General features: G+C 30.5%; 1 protein-coding gene across 4 annotated transcripts in view; it reads left to right on the forward strand.

The window, feature by feature from the left end:
• The window catches only part of LOC129755577 (glutamate-gated chloride channel), a 339,466-nt gene that overhangs the window by 213,917 nt on the left and 109,411 nt on the right, over nt 1-16,138 (forward strand). The window lies entirely within an intron of this gene.

Below are 16,138 nucleotides of genomic sequence, written 5' to 3' on the forward strand. Positions count from 1 at the left end.
CTTTCTGTATTCTAGTCCAACAACTTTCCTTCGATTTGACGCCGTTTCATAGAAAAAGTCCGACGATCCTGTCTGGCTCCAGTTTGACGAGATTCCAAAGGCTCCAGGCTCATCGATTTTCCTATGACCATCCATGGAACCGGTTTCATGTCTTTGGTTCCTGGTTTGGTTAACTTTCATCGTATTTGGCATGAGGATCTTTCTACATTGATTCCCCCTTTCTCCTTTTTCACTAGTTCTAACTAGACCCATAATCTAGTTTAGCACTTCTTTCTCGAATTTTTTTTATTAAATTACCTTAGGTACTGTGATAAAAAAAACTTCATGTGTATGGTACTGTTATTCTTAAACATCGATTGCTACGACACGACAAATATCCTCATAAAAGTTCGAGAATAAATCATTTCGATTTCGAAATTCGAACTTATAGTGGCTTCTGCCATTAACATTAGTGAATTTTAAACTTGAGGTCTCACATATAAAAAATATATCGCTGCCAATTTTAGCTAATCATAAAAGCTGCTTCCAGGACAGGTAAATCAATGTCTGGTTGATCACACAGTTAAATTGAAAAGGAAGTTATTTATCTCCAATTTACCACAAACTTATTTTTTTTTTTTTATTTTAGAAACCATTGGTGCGTCATCCTGGCGATCCGCTAGCTTTGGAAAAGCTACGACAGTGCGAGGTCCACATGCAGGCCCCCAAACGGCAAAACTGCTGCAGGAGTTGGATGTCGAAGTTCCCCACCAGGTAAGGCCTCAAACGCATGACTCGTATAATTGCGGTAACCTGTCAACCTTTCAACCAAATCCATTTAAAACCAAGGTTGCCATAAGAAAAACGATGTTTTATATTCGTTTTCTTCTCTCTAATTTCCAACTAGATGTGAACAAAAATAGGCTCAACACACTTATCTATATCTACACTTTTTTTCGTTACAAAAATATTAATCAGTGTCAAATCTATTAATTAAGTTTTTTCCGTATCGAACTCCAGAGTGTTGTCCCGATTGAGACGCACCACAGACAATGACATCAACTTCAGGTTTAACACACGTACACTTGAACAGTTTTTCATAATTTTCACACACTCTTATTTACGATCTTCCTACAAACACATACACAAAAATGGCAACACTACTTTTGTCTCAACTTGGGTTCATTTATAATCACAGCTTTATTTCTAGCAAACCTATTTCCTCTTGAACCTACATACATTAAATTGATTTTTGCTTACTCTGTGCCGCCCAATCCTACCACAAAATAGCCCATTGAAGAAGATTCCATGCTTCGGACGAGGGTAATTATTCAGACCTTTACCCTACATTATGCCCGTTTGTACATCTCGTTGTCGAGCGATTTCCCATTACATTTTGAATTGAACCAAAAATAAAAAAAAAACTAAGCAAGCCTAGAGTAGTTTTTCGAATTCTAGTTGCGCGGCTATTTAGAGCTCGCTAAGCAACGTTTCCTACGTTTAAGCAAAAAAAAAAGTTCTTTACAAATAAAATTTGCCTATCCACCTATCAGCATAACAAGCTTCTAGAGTTGTTCGAAGTTATTATTTTCGATCATCTATAAGAGTCAAAACTATATCCAATACCATCCCAATTGGCACACACAAAACACCCTCATAGACAACTTCCTACTAATTAGAGTGACAAACGTAGGCAATTAGCCACTTTCTACTAACATTTAGCTCTTCCTCTCTATCTATCTATCGAAAAATCATCTGTACAAAAACAATTCATTTCATCCTTTCTTAAAACCGCTCGTGATAATTAATCGATCGATGAAGCATAGAAAGTGTGATGTTCTATTAGAGAAAACTCTAACCGGAGGCGAGAGAGAAATTAAAAAAAAAAAGAAAGTGCAAACGTTCCCGAACTTACCTAAATAGTTGCACAAAAATCAATTTAATAATAATCTCACAACCATTTCCCAGTTTACTTGAAACTAACACATTCATAACACTAGAAACATTTTTGACCCATTTTAAAATTAAGCGAAATTGGCCTACAGTAAAAAGTAGAAACACAATCACCACCTACCAATTCGAAACACAAAATTACAAAATTTATCTTTAAAAAAAATAAAAACACAATGTCGCTTTCTGGCTGAAACACTTTTATTCCCTATTTTTTATCTTATCAAGCACAACTGTTGGTAATGTTTTGGTTTTGGTTTTGTTTCTCTCCCCGATTATCACTGTTCTTATCTGCGATTGAAATTTTCTCCTAAATAAATTTAAAAAAAATCCACATACATTTTTTAAAAATTCTACTAGTTATGTTTACCCGCTAGCTGCTAGGATAAATGATTGCTCCAAACCCGGTTTCGAAAACTGAAATGATGATTCTGGTTACGATTTGTTTTCTTTCGTCAGAGTTTGTTTATATTTGTTACTTTATACGACCTTTAATGCATGCTAGGCTTTTGTTTGATTTTATCGCGAAATTTTGTTTCAGAATTTACATAAACCACTATTCTGCTCTGTAACACTAAATATTATGCTCTCGTGCATTGATTTGGGATACAAGTTAAGCACACTTATTGGAAAACTATGGAGCCACCTTTAAAAACTTATATAAAAAAAGTGTTAGAAAAACTACTATTTCAACTCTGAAAAAACGCATAGCTGGTTTTGGTCTAATTTGGCACTAAATCCAAACATTCAATTTGAAATTTTTATAAAATTCAATAGAAGAAAATGTAACTTTTTCTGACATCACTACTAAGCTTTCAACATTTGCTTCACAAAATAGCTAAGATTCTTTTTGGTTGAAAGTTTCCTGAGTGTTTCCTGAAAATTCCTATATTTTTCTGAACAGTGAAAACCAAACCAAAGGAAATCTTTTGCAATTTCTTTGAAATTTCTTTGAAAACGTTCATTTGAGTACCTTAATAGTATTCTACAGCTTTGCCAAAAAAGTTTTTAAAAAATCGATGATTTAATTTTTAAGTTTTTCAAAACTAAACTTTTTAATTTCAAAAACTAGAGGTGATATAAAATTACTCATTGAATAACTGAAAACCAGTTTTTAACTCTTATTACCTTATTAAAACGTGAATTTTGTTGTGTGCCTTGTGTAATCAACTTATCTCAACTATCTTAAATTTTTAGGTGACAATTTTTTCATTTTAATTTAACCTGAAATCAGATAATTAGACAATTTTCGTTCGGTCTTGATATTTTAACGATTCCTTATCTTGCGACCAACTTTGAATTACTGTTCATACGCAATTATGAAAAATATTGTGAAATTATTGTAAAAATGATGGCTCCAGAAAAACTTTGGAATTATTAATCGAATGTTTTGGAAAAATTAACTTAAAAATGTCAACATTTATCAAAGCACGCCAACACTTTTCAAACAAACCACAGATAATTACTTTAGTGTAGGGAAAAAAAAGAATTCGATTGATTTGTCTAAATGAAAAATGACAAGCGATACCGACAAGTTTTCTAAAAAAAATCTGGACAATTTCTTTTGATTACTTATGATAGTTCAATTAAGTAGAGACAAATGTGTACCTATCTGTACAACTGTTGATTTCAATAATTTAGAGATGCTCACTTTGTAACTGCTAACTCTGTTTGAAAAGAAATGTTAATTAGGTTCTGTTTTGAAAAAAAAAACTCTCTGGAGCCACTGTTAAATACATACAGTACCGTTCATAATTGTATAGAAAATGGAAGCAAGTGCACTGTCACTTCGACTTTGAACTTCCATAACTTTTTACTCTGATGATAGTTTTAGATCATTTGTGGCGTTAGATAGATCAACTATCACACTATTATCACACAAAATTTGAGCTCTCTAGAGTTTGTGTGGCCTGAGAAACAGTAATTTTACGAAAATCGGACTTTTTGGACTTTTCTCATTCAAACTGCAATATCTCTGAAACTACGCAACATTTTTTATTGAAATTTTGCACAGTGATTGTTGAAATATAGAGCTAGCATGTCTGAAGTTTTCGAAAAGTTCTTTCGATGAGATCAAAAGTTACGCGAGGTGCAATATTTCAGGCATGAACCTTGAATTGCGATTTCTATAGAATTTTGGACGAATGTTTTCATAGGAAAATCATATTCTCTGTTTGACAACCAGTTCATCTATTTCAACCGAAAAATCACAACAATATCGCGAGATTCTGATTTCAAAACACAAATGGACCATTTATTCCATTTTATCTTTTCTTCATTGCTTTTGCCAGACATTTTTTGTCTGATTGGTGGAGGAAATGATATTGTTCTCATAAATCGTCCAAAATTCTATAGAAATCGCATTTCAAGGTTCATGCCTGAAATATTGCACCTCATGTAACTTTTGATCTCATCGAAAGAACTTTTCGAAAACTTCAGACATGCTAGCTTCATATTTCAACAATCACTGTGCAAAATTTCAATAAAAAATGCAGCGTAGTTCCAGAGATATTGCAGTTTGAATGAGAAAAGTCTAAAAAGTCCGATTTTCGTAAAATTACGGTTTTTCAGGCCACACAAACTCCAGAAAGCTCAAATTTTGTGATATAATAGTGTGATAGTTGATCTATCTAACGCAACAAATTTGATCTAAAACTGTCATCAGAGTTAAAAGTTATGGAAGTTCAAAGTCGAAGTGACAGTGCGCTTGCTTCCAATTTCTATACAATTATGAACGGTACTGTACTTACAGACATGAGTCTGTATAACATTTAACAACCTATGGTTGGGCTTGAATCATGATCTACATGTTTAATTTCACAAGTGTTTAAAATTTGTATATTGAGAAATTTTATAAAAATATCAAAATACTCTAAGACTATTGTAAAACAGGAGAATTTTACTTATCTACTTAATTTTGATAAGGTAACGAAAATCATGATCATCAAGAAATGTATCCTGAAAATGTTTTCTACGTTTTAATGCAAGTACATCAAGCTTCAAATAAGTGAAATTATAAACACTTGCTGATCAACTTGAAGTTCATGAAAATTTGACTTTCCAGTTTTGTGTGACTATAGTCTATGTTAAGGTTGACAGAATTTTTTCAGTACGTATCCGGGCTGCACAAATGCGGACAATTTTATATAAAAACCTGGTAAAATACGGGCATTTGATTTAAAAACTGACGACCAAAAATCCGGGTAATATCCGGGCAAATTTTTTCATAACCTAGAAATTACTCAATAAAAATCATGAAAAAAAATTGAAATTTTTTTAATCTAAAATAATCGACAAATTTTAGGTCACATTTTAAGCTTACAACCAACCTTCCATAATTATTGTTATAAAACTTGTTCAAACAATTTTTTTTGGAGGCATAAATAAAAATTATGGCATTTTATATGCGGCCAGTTTTTTAACTGTTTTATTGTGGTCATGAAAAATGCTTTGATTCACCCATTTGTTTTAAGGTAGTTCTGAAAACGCTAATAAAGCTTGTACTAAATATACTGTTTAAATTGTCTAGAAAGAGTTCTGAATGCTCTTTAAAAACTCCAATAAAACATAAACTTAGAAGTTTGTTTCAAGCTTTTTTTGCATGTTATACAAAGGCACGAAGTGCTTGATCTTAAACCCGTAATAAATTAGGTGACAGTGCTCGATCAAGATGTCAAAACAGGACCCGCTAAGGCTAAATTGCACATATTTGAGTTGGAGTTCCCATTTTCACACATTTTTGATAAGCCATGTGTGTTGTTTCTAAGTTAGGCAAAAAAGAAACATATAAAAATCTTTGAAATACTTCAAATTACCGAAAGTGGTATGAATATCTCTACAATATGAGTATTGAGTGAAAGGGAACTAGTAGAAGAAAAAACTGGAGAATTGCTTGACGCCTTCATTAATCCAACATGGTGGCTTCCGCTTTTCTTTTCAAAGCTTTAAATTCCTGAAAATCTCATGAAACATCATCAATACGGGTACTGAGTGGAAGGGCTATACAAGAGGAAGTCGAATTTGGTATTATCGAGTAGAAGTCGATTTTCGCTTTCTGATGCCATCTTGAAATCCAATATGGCGGCTTTCGCTTTACTTGAAAATGCTGTAAATCACTGAAAAACGCATGAAATTTTAGTGAGATTTTCGACCATTTACATCATTTTAAAGATCAGCTAAAGTCACCATTTTAGGTGGCGCAGATAGCAAAATTTGATTTCTATTCGTTTAGCACTTTTACCCAATAGCCATATTGTGGGGGTTTCATACGATTTTTAATCGTTTACGGCCATTTAATGTTCAGCAAGGTCGCCATTTTGGATTTCAAAGATGGCGTTAGATAGCAAAATTCGAATTCTCTAGTTTAGCCCTTTCATCAACTACCAATATTGTAGGGGTTTCAAAGGGTTTATAGTTTTTTATAGCATTTTAAACTTAGCCATAAGAGCTTAAGAGTTCGGGTGATGTATAGGATGGAGATTATTTTTTATGAAGATTAATGCTATAGCTCTAACGAAGATGTGCTTAGCATAAAAAAGCTAAAATTGATACTTGGTTTGCGATAGTATTTGAATGTTTTAAGAAAGCGCAAATTCGCTTAGAGCTATCAAAAACTCATCTCAGAGGTGAATTTCGAAGGAAAAAAAAGAAAACAGATATATTGGATAAATCTAGAACAGGGAAGAGCTAAGCTTTTATTGAAATTTCTTTTTTTTTCTGACTTTTTCCTTGATATATTTTAATAAAACACTAGTCGATACTAAACAAAAAAGAATTACATCTCAGTAACTTGCCTCACAGTCATTCAGACGGTTAACTTTTTTCTGTCATTTCTTGTGTTTTTTTTAAAGGCAAAAGTGCAATGTGATTGATAGGCAAAACGCGATATTTTAGTTTTTTTTTATTCAGATGGCATTTTTTCCCTGTTATTAAACTATCACTTCAAAATTAAAAAAAAAAATAAAGTGGACCTCTAGAACAAACAAAAAATGGGAAGAATACAGATTATCACAGACTTTATAAGTCCGTTGCTCAAATTCTGGCAAAAAAATAATACATTAACAAGAGTACACTTTTTGTTCTTGAATATTAAGAGCTCTTATTGACATGGTCGACGTAGGATTCTTATCAACATGACTCATAATCAAAAGCAAAATGTGGTTTGACTGAAGAAGTTTGGAACGACTACTTTCAGAAATTTCACAGTGACATCTTTCAAAAAAGCAATCAACATTATCTTAGTTAGATTAGCTTTGAAAATCCGATCCCAGTGGTATCTGAATTTGTTAAAAAAAATTATGAAATCTGATAAATTCATCTAGAATCAATAATGTCAACTGTAATTTTTGGCGAAATTTGTTTAAAAATTTCTAAAGTTTGAATTTTTCTAAAAAAAAACCTTATTAAAAATGTCAATTCAATTATCTTACATGGAGTTTCGAATGAAAAAACAGTTTTACACCATTTGTTAGAAAAAAATCGGCACTTTGTGGAAAAATTTCTAGAAGATACGCCCTGAAATTGAATTTAATTTTTTTTTTCAACAACTTCCGTTTAGGAGACAGTGATTTCTCTTAAAACTAAAAATACATTTTCACGCTTTTTGTCATCGCTGTGGTATAGCTTCTAACTTTTGAAAATAAATTATGAAGAAAAGAACCATCTTTTGGATCAAAAAAAAACTAGTCGCCAATTTTCGCAAATAAGGGCTATCCAGAGAGGGAATATATGGTAATGCTTCTGGTACAATGGAAAATCCTTCAAAAGGCGATAAAGAAACACTAAGGTTACTGATGAAGGTTTTTCAAATTAAAAAAATTGCAAGGAAGTTGACTTTGGATTCAAGAATTCAAGTTTGAGAACTGGAACTTGGACGAAATTCCCTTAACAATCTGTGAATTTACTCAACTTTGATCAATTCCTAAATTTAAACGGAATTTTGAATTTAAAAAAATTGTTTTCCACCGTTTATAGCGAAAAATTTGGTCTTCGGGAAAATTTATACTATAAAAAAAGTAAAATTCCTTTTTTTTTTTCAATAAATTTCGATAAAGATTCAACGTCCAACGCTTAAAAGAGAGTGATTCCAAAATATAAATATCTTTCCAGAGGACTTTGAAGTGAGGAGAAGTAGTATACTCGGAATGATTGTTTTTAGAAAACGGTTCAAATTTGTTACAAACATTAGTTTTCGTTTTTCGATTAAAAAAAAGCGAATAAAAAGATGTCTCTGTATGGAAGAACAAATGTTTGCAAAAAAGTTAAAATCAATTAACAAATTTTCATAGAAACTACCTAAGATTTAGTGATGTACCTTATCAACTCCGGTCAATATTGTCTGCTTTGCATTTGAAAAATAGTGTTAAATTTTCTTTCAAACTACACGAATTTTTTTTATTCTTTCCGTTTTCAGTTTTTATTCGTGAAAAAAATTGTTATCATAAAAGAATAACGTTCGATTTTAATACTATAACTATACTTGAAGCATTATAAATTGTTGGTAAGTGATATTTAGAGAGTAGCCCGTCGAAAGAATTTTAAATTCGAATTGACCCGTGGTGGTTCAAAAGGTTGCTCAACCCTGATTTAGAATGTTCCATATATTTTTTTTTTGTTTTTTTTGTTGTTCAAATTTTCTTGAAAAATTTTCATATTTTTTACCCCTTAATATATGCAGCACCACAATGCTTTTTCGAATATGTGCGTTTGTGGCTCAAAATATGAATTATTTTATTTCAGGCTTTTAAAGTTGAATGCAATCATGAATTTGTCTCAATCAATTTTATTCTTAAAACCAGTTGGGTGATCAAAGTTACCCTGAAACATGAAAACGTGTTTTTTTTAAAACGGTCAATTGAAGCTAGACAGAATGTTCTAAAATTTTGCCTCTAACGATCAGGTTTCATACCCCTTATCACAGAAAGCATTTTTCAGGTGTTGCAAAAAAGGGACATTTAGAAATGGATTCTTCGAAGTTCAAAATATTTTTTTTCTATTTGCTGTTCAATATATTTCAGTTTCATACAAAAGAAATGCCAAGCATAAGTTTTGTAAAAAAAAATAGTATGAAAAATGTATATCTTAAAAGCAGAAAATTTACTTTTAAGCTTCCAAGAATTTTCCAAATATTTCCAAAACAGTCAAGAAACGGGTTGTCTATGAATTTTATATCTTGTTATTCAATGTGGCAAGTATTTAAAAAAAGTAAATCAAATAAACATTTAATAACATTAACATTAAATGTTTTGAAATTTTTGCAATCCAAACATCATGCTGGTCTTAGAAATTAAAATTTTTTAAACTCATCGAGAAATCGAAAATATATTGTTTTGTTATATTATGAGGTAATTTTTTTATGTGGTAATTCCATGATCAGAGGAAGAGACCTTCCCCATTTTTTTATATTATGCACATTGAAAGTTTTTTCAAAAGAATATGCAACGATTAGAAATAAAAGCAGATAGACCGTTGAAAAGAATAATTTTTCAGCTCTTACGCTATATTTTCAAGCTTTTTGGGGGAAATCCAGATAAGCTGGACAATACGGTGGTCCAAAAATAGAGTTTATTCCGGAATTAAAATCTTGGGGCGAAAATCGTTCCTTGGCTTGTCAGAAAGCCTCATGTCAAATTTCAGCTCATTCGGTTAACTCTAAAGGGATTGCTTGATACCATTTGTTCTAGAAAACTGCAAAATCCATTTTTAAAGGTTTAACATTTATGTACAGGTACCGATTGTTCTAAAAATTTGGCAAAACTAAACGTAATTTCACAAATATTACGATAAGATATCCAATACCTGATATTTATACAATAATTTTCTGGCAAAAAGGGCTTAGAAAGTTGATTTTCTCTTAAATACAGAAAATAGCGCCTTAAAGTATGCAATGACACAAGGGTTGAGACCTAGTTTTGGAATTTTCTCTTTTTTCTTTTTTTCTGGAAATCCTGTTTTGAAATTTTGTTTGATTTTTTCCAAGGACTAGGGCCCCCGGAATGAAGGATCAAGTCACCTTCAAAAAAGGATCAAGTCTCCCTTAAGTTAAAAATTATTTCAATTTGTTTACTTCCACAAAAATGCTTTAGTTCATTTACGGGTTCATGTATCGTTCCAACTTTTGGAGCATATAAAGTTGAAATTACACGCTGTCAGAAAATGCAAAAGACGACGAGTTGCAAAATTTTTCCTAAAAGCTATGATTAAAAATTAAAAAAGGGGATCAAGTATCCCATTCTCCCCTACATATTAAACAATCAAATAAGAATGTATGGGAGGACCACGTAAAAATTTGCAGTGGTTCTCCAATCCCTGCTCTATATAACAACTCTCTGGAGCCACCATCAAAGACAAAATCTTGTCTAAAAGTAAGACAAATGCTGGTTTGATTGATTTGGGAAAGTCATGTAAAATTAACAAGTTCAGGTAATTTCTCAATTGATATTCAGACATTGCTTTCTTAATCGCTTTGCAAAAACAATCAGTACACACAATTTGAAATCAGGAATCAACCAAATAATCACGTTATTATTTTTCATACTTGGTAAAGTTAGCAAAAAAAACAAAAGTACGTTGAAATGTTCTAATGTATGAATGTTGTTTTCCATGATTTTTTTCTCGAGTTTGGTATTACTCGACTTATGCTGAAATGACCGATTATGTTCTTTTAAAAAAAACTGGAAAAACTTTTCCGAGGAAAAAGTATAGTTTTTCCAGCAATATTCCACCTATATTCTTCTATTTTTTTGCTTGATTCTCGATAAATCTAAAGATTTAAACTGTGTATGTGATAGATTATCTTCTTGATTTTTTGTGTTTCAACAATACAAATGAAGATTCAAATAGTGGTATGACAATCGTATGATTGATGTTGTGCATTCAACAATAAGTAGAGTAAATTCATCAAAACAGGTATATTTGTTTTTACTTTAAATATGATAGATTTAACTATTTCAATCATAAGAATAAACCTGAATTGATTATATTTATAGTTCAATGCCTAGAATCAACCATACATTTGTAAATTAATCATCAATTTTTACAGTTGAATGAATTATACCATTACAGCTAAAGTTAAATGTGAGAGGTCAACCAGGAATGTATTGTTGAATCTACCATATTTATAGTTGAATGACTTAAATTAATCAGACAGTTGTAGGTGAATCAATTATACAACAATTATAGTTGAATCTATCACTTGTTTAAAGTTGAATCAATCATACCATTACAGTTGATTCCATTATATTTATAGTCAATTGAGTAACGTCAATCTACAGATTGTAGTTGAGTCTATTATATTTATATTTGGAGGCGAAAAAAACATCAACTCACTTTGATGGTTGGTATAACTAGCTGAAAAACTGAAACAACTGTCGTCTTTTTCCTCGTGTTATCTTGCTCATCTTTCTATAAGTACATGAGAATAGGACTTCTACATAATTTGGAATTGCTTGGAAGCCATTGCCATGCCAGATTTCCAAACTTTCATTGGGCGGAATGTATAAAATTATCTAAACTCTTGTGTTAAACGTTTGGTAGAATTCTTTATTTACAACTACTTTCTGCTGCATGCCTTCAGTTCCGTAGAGTTCAAAATTTTCTTTTATAAATTTCCAAATCCTTATATCCAGAATCAACATTTCAGTATAAATTTGATATTTTTTTCTTTTTCGTAGTATACATGCATGCTTGATATTGTTACTACCTTGAAATTAACCGACTTTTCTCATTTCTTTTTCTTCTCGTCCGAAAAACATTTACCACGCATCGCAGACAATGCTCCCGGTCCAAGCGCATCGACGTCATCTCCCGGATAACGTTCCCGCTGGTCTTTGCCCTGTTCAATCTGGTCTACTGGAGCACCTATCTCTTCCGGGAAGAGGAAGAAGACTAGATCATTCACGTCGCGGGGTTTCCTCCGAGCTTCCTCGAATCAGCACCAGCATCTTCTTCAGTCAGCATCGTTATTTTTTCCCACTACATACTACTATCCTACTGGCCTTTCGAGAAACCTGTTGGAATGTCATCCCGAATGTCATCAGCGATCACCCCCTCTTGAAGATTTAGGGGAGGCTGTACCGTTTATTATCGTTATTATGAACATTATAAGGTTACGAAGGTACTACATTTTAGGAATGTAATGTTAGTAATGCTAGGACAGATTTACGAGAATTATTAAGACATAAGAGATACACAGAAGAAGAAAAAATATGAATTTGGAGAGTAGTTTATACGAAAACGTTTCAAAAATGATAACAAAAAAAAATCTAGTCATATAATATTAGCAACACACAAATATAATTAACGGAAAGCTGAATCCACACAAGAAAAGAACTGCTCAAAACCCTTTAACGCAACAACACTCGAATATCAAAATTTCTGCAACATTTTCCCTTCTCTCAGATTCGAGCCTGCAAAAACTCACTTCTCTCAGCGTGTATCTATATTCTTGACTGTTGAATGTTTTCTCTCTCCAAAGCGAGAGAGAAAGTGATTTTCGTTGCACGATCCTCTTAGTTGTCCGCAACAGAAATGTTGTCCTTTCCCTACTCTCTTTCTCTCACCAAGTGAGAGATCCACTATAGATGTTTTTTATATCAACTGTAAGGTTCAACCTCCAAGCGCTTAACCAGAAAGAAGCGTGAAAATAAGGCATCAAATATCTCACAGAACAACCCCACATCCAGACAGTTAATCAAAAAAACAACAATATGCAAAAACAACCAAACAGAAAACCAAACAAAACAATGGATGTCTACAGCAAAGTATCTTAACTGTAAACAAAAACATAAGTAACCAACTTAGAAAATCATTTTATGTGGTTCCGATTGAATAAAAAACATTCTTCCAAACAGCAAATTTGCATTGAAAAAAATGCGCAGTGTGCCCTTGCCTAAAACAAGAACCTTACGCGGTAGAATACTACTGAATGTTTTAAAAGACATCCTACGTAAGAAACGTAAAAAAACAAACTCGTTGTTATAAAAAAAGTAACCTTAAATTGAAAAACAATCAAAAAAACAAATTGGTGACAAAGATCGTCACCTAACATAAAAGAAACTGAATTTTAAACAGAACAACCAAACGTTAAGAACTAGAAGAAGAAAAACATTGCTGCTACAACTACTACCAACAATGAAACATGAAAAGATTTAACTCGTACCCACTACTACTGATGTGATTCGAAACGTCCGATGAAAAATTCTCCCACACTGAGAAAAATTTGATCCACAAATATGAACAAAAGATGCGAAGATTAAAAAAAACAAAACCTTCTCGATAGAAACCATTCGATTTGACAAAAAATGAAAACACTGTTCATATTTTCTAATCTGCCGAAAAATTTCAAAATTGTAAGGAAAAATTAAAATTGTCGAAATTGTCAAAATTGCCAAAATTGTCAAAATTGCCAAAATTGTCAAAATTGTCAAAATTGTCAAAATTGTCAAAATTGTCAAAATTGTCAAAATTGTCAAAATTGTCAAAATTGTCAAAATTGTCAAAATTGTCAAAATTGTCAAAATTGTCAAAATTGTCAAAATTGTCAAAATTGTCAAAATTGTCAAAATTGTCAAAATTGTCAAAATTGTCAAAATTGTCAAAATTGTCAAAATTGTCAAAATTGTCAAAATTGTCAAAATTGTCAAAATTGTCAAAATTGTCAAAATTGTCAAAATTGTTAAAATTGTCAAAATTGTCAAAATTGTCAAAATTGTCAAAATTGTCAAAATTGTCAAAATTGTCAAAATTGTCAAAATTGTCAAAATTGTCAAAATTGTCAAAATTGTCAAAATTGTCAAAATTGTCAAAATTGTCAAAATTGTCAAAATTGTCAAAATTGTCAAAATTGTCAAAATTGTCAAAATTGTCAAAATTGTCAAAATTGTCAAAATTGTCAAAATTGTCAAAATTGTCAAAATTGTCAAAATTGTCAAAATTGTCAAAATTGTCAAAATTGTCAAAATTGTCAAAATTGTCAAAATTGTCAAAATTGTCAAAATTGTCAAAATTGTCAAAATTGTCAAAATTGTCAAAATTGTCAAAATTGTCAAAATTGTCAAAATTGTCAAAATTGTCAAAATTGTCAAAATTGTCAAAATTGTCAAAATTGTCAAAATTGTCAAAATTGTCAAAATTGTCAAAATTGTCAAAATTGTCAAAATTGTCAAAATTGTCAAAATTGTCAAAATTGTCAAAATTGTCAAAATTGTCAAAATTGTCAAAATTGTCAAAATTGTCAAAATTGTCAAAATTGTCAAAATTGTCAAAATTGTCAAAATTGTCAAAATTGTCAAAATTGTCAAAATTGTCAAAATTGTCAAAATTGTCAAAATTGTCAAAATTGTCAAAATTGTCAAAATTGTCAAAATTGTCAAAATTGTCAAAATTGTCAAAATTGTCAAAATTGTCAAAATTGTCAAAATTGTCAAAATTGTCAAAATTGTCAAAATTGTCAAAATTGTCAAAATTGTCAAAATTGTCAAAATTGTCAAAATTGTCAAAATTGTCAAAATTGTCAAAATTGTCAAAATTGTCAAAATTGTCAAAATTGTCAAAATTGTCAAAATTGTCAAAATTGTCAAAATTGTCAAAATTGTCAAAATTGTCAAAATTGTCAAAATTGTCAAAATTGTCAAAATTGTCAAAATTGTCAAAATTGTCAAAATTGTCAAAATTGTCAAAATTGTCAAAATTGTCAAAATTGTCAAAATTGTCAAAATTGTCAAAATTGTCAAAATTGTCAAAATTGTCAAAATTGTCAAAATTGTCAAAATTGTCAAAATTGTCAAAATTGTCAAAATTGTCAAAATTGTCAAAATTGTCAAAATTGTCAAAATTGTCAAAATTGTCAAAATTGTCAAAATTGTTAAAATTGTCAAAATTGTCAAAATTGTCAAAATTGTCAAAATTGTCAAAATTGTCAAAATTGTCAAAATTGTCAAAATTGTCAAAATTGTCAAAATTGTCAAAATTGTCAAAATTGTCAAAATTGTCAAAATTGTCAAAATTGTCAAAATTGTCAAAATTGTCAAAATTGTCAAAATTGTCAAAATTGTCAAAATTGTCAAAATTGTCAAAATTGTCAAAATTGTCAAAATTGTCAAAATTGTCAAAATTGTCAAAATTGTCAAAATTGTCAAAATTGTCAAAATTGTCAAAATTGTCAAAATTGTCAAAATTGTCAAAATTGTCAAAATTGTCAAAATTGTCAAAATTGTCAAAATTGTCAAAATTGTCAAAATTGTCAAAATTGTCAAAATTGTCAAAATTGTCAAAATTGTCAAAATTGTCAAAATTGTCAAAATTGTCAAAATTGTCAAAATTGTCAAAATTGTCAAAATTGTCAAAATTGTCAAAATTGTCAAAATTGTCAAAATTGTCAAAATTGTCAAAATTGTCAAAATTGTCAAAATTGTCAAAATTGTCAAAATTGTCAAAATTGTCAAAATTGTCAAAATTGTCAAAATTGTCAAAATTGTCAAAATTGTCAAAATTGTCAAAATTGTCAAAATTGTCAAAATTGTCAAAATTGTCAAAATTGTCAAAATTGTCAAAATTGTCAAAATTGTCAAAATTGTCAAAATTGTCAAAATTGTCAAAATTGTCAAAATTGTCAAAATTGTCAAAATTGTCAAAATTGTCAAAATTGTCAAAATTGTCAAAATTGTCAAAATTGTCAAAATTGTCAAAATTGTTAAAATTGTCAAAATTGTCAAAATTGTCAAAATTGTCAAAATTGTCAAAATTGTCAAAATTGTCCAAATTGTCCAAATTGTCAAAATTGTCCAAATTGTCAAAATTCTCAAAATTCTCAAAATTGTCAAAATTGTCAAAATTATCATATTGGCATGAATTTCAATGTTCAATCAAATAAAATTCATCTGAATTTCATCTCAGATTCAGACTTCAATTTCCAGTGCATCAAAAGTACACGGAGGGAAATTTTCCATCGGGTGTTTCAGAATTCAAACTGCATTTAAAAAAAAATATCTGTCCTAAGATCTGTGAGTAGCAAACTATCATATTTTTCTAAAGATTGATTTCGATTTATTGTGACCAGATTGAAAAAAAACACCACTAAACGGAATGAAAATTCAAAATTGCATAGAAAAAAAAATTTTTTTTGCTAGGGAATATCGAATTGTGACAATTCATCTTACTGTGGGTGCACTCGAAGATACTGTAAACAAAAAATACAGGGTTAATAGATGAG

Source organism: Uranotaenia lowii, chromosome 3 (assembly GCF_029784155.1).
Source record: "Uranotaenia lowii strain MFRU-FL chromosome 3, ASM2978415v1, whole genome shotgun sequence".
NCBI lineage: Eukaryota > Metazoa > Arthropoda > Insecta > Diptera > Culicidae > Uranotaenia > Uranotaenia lowii.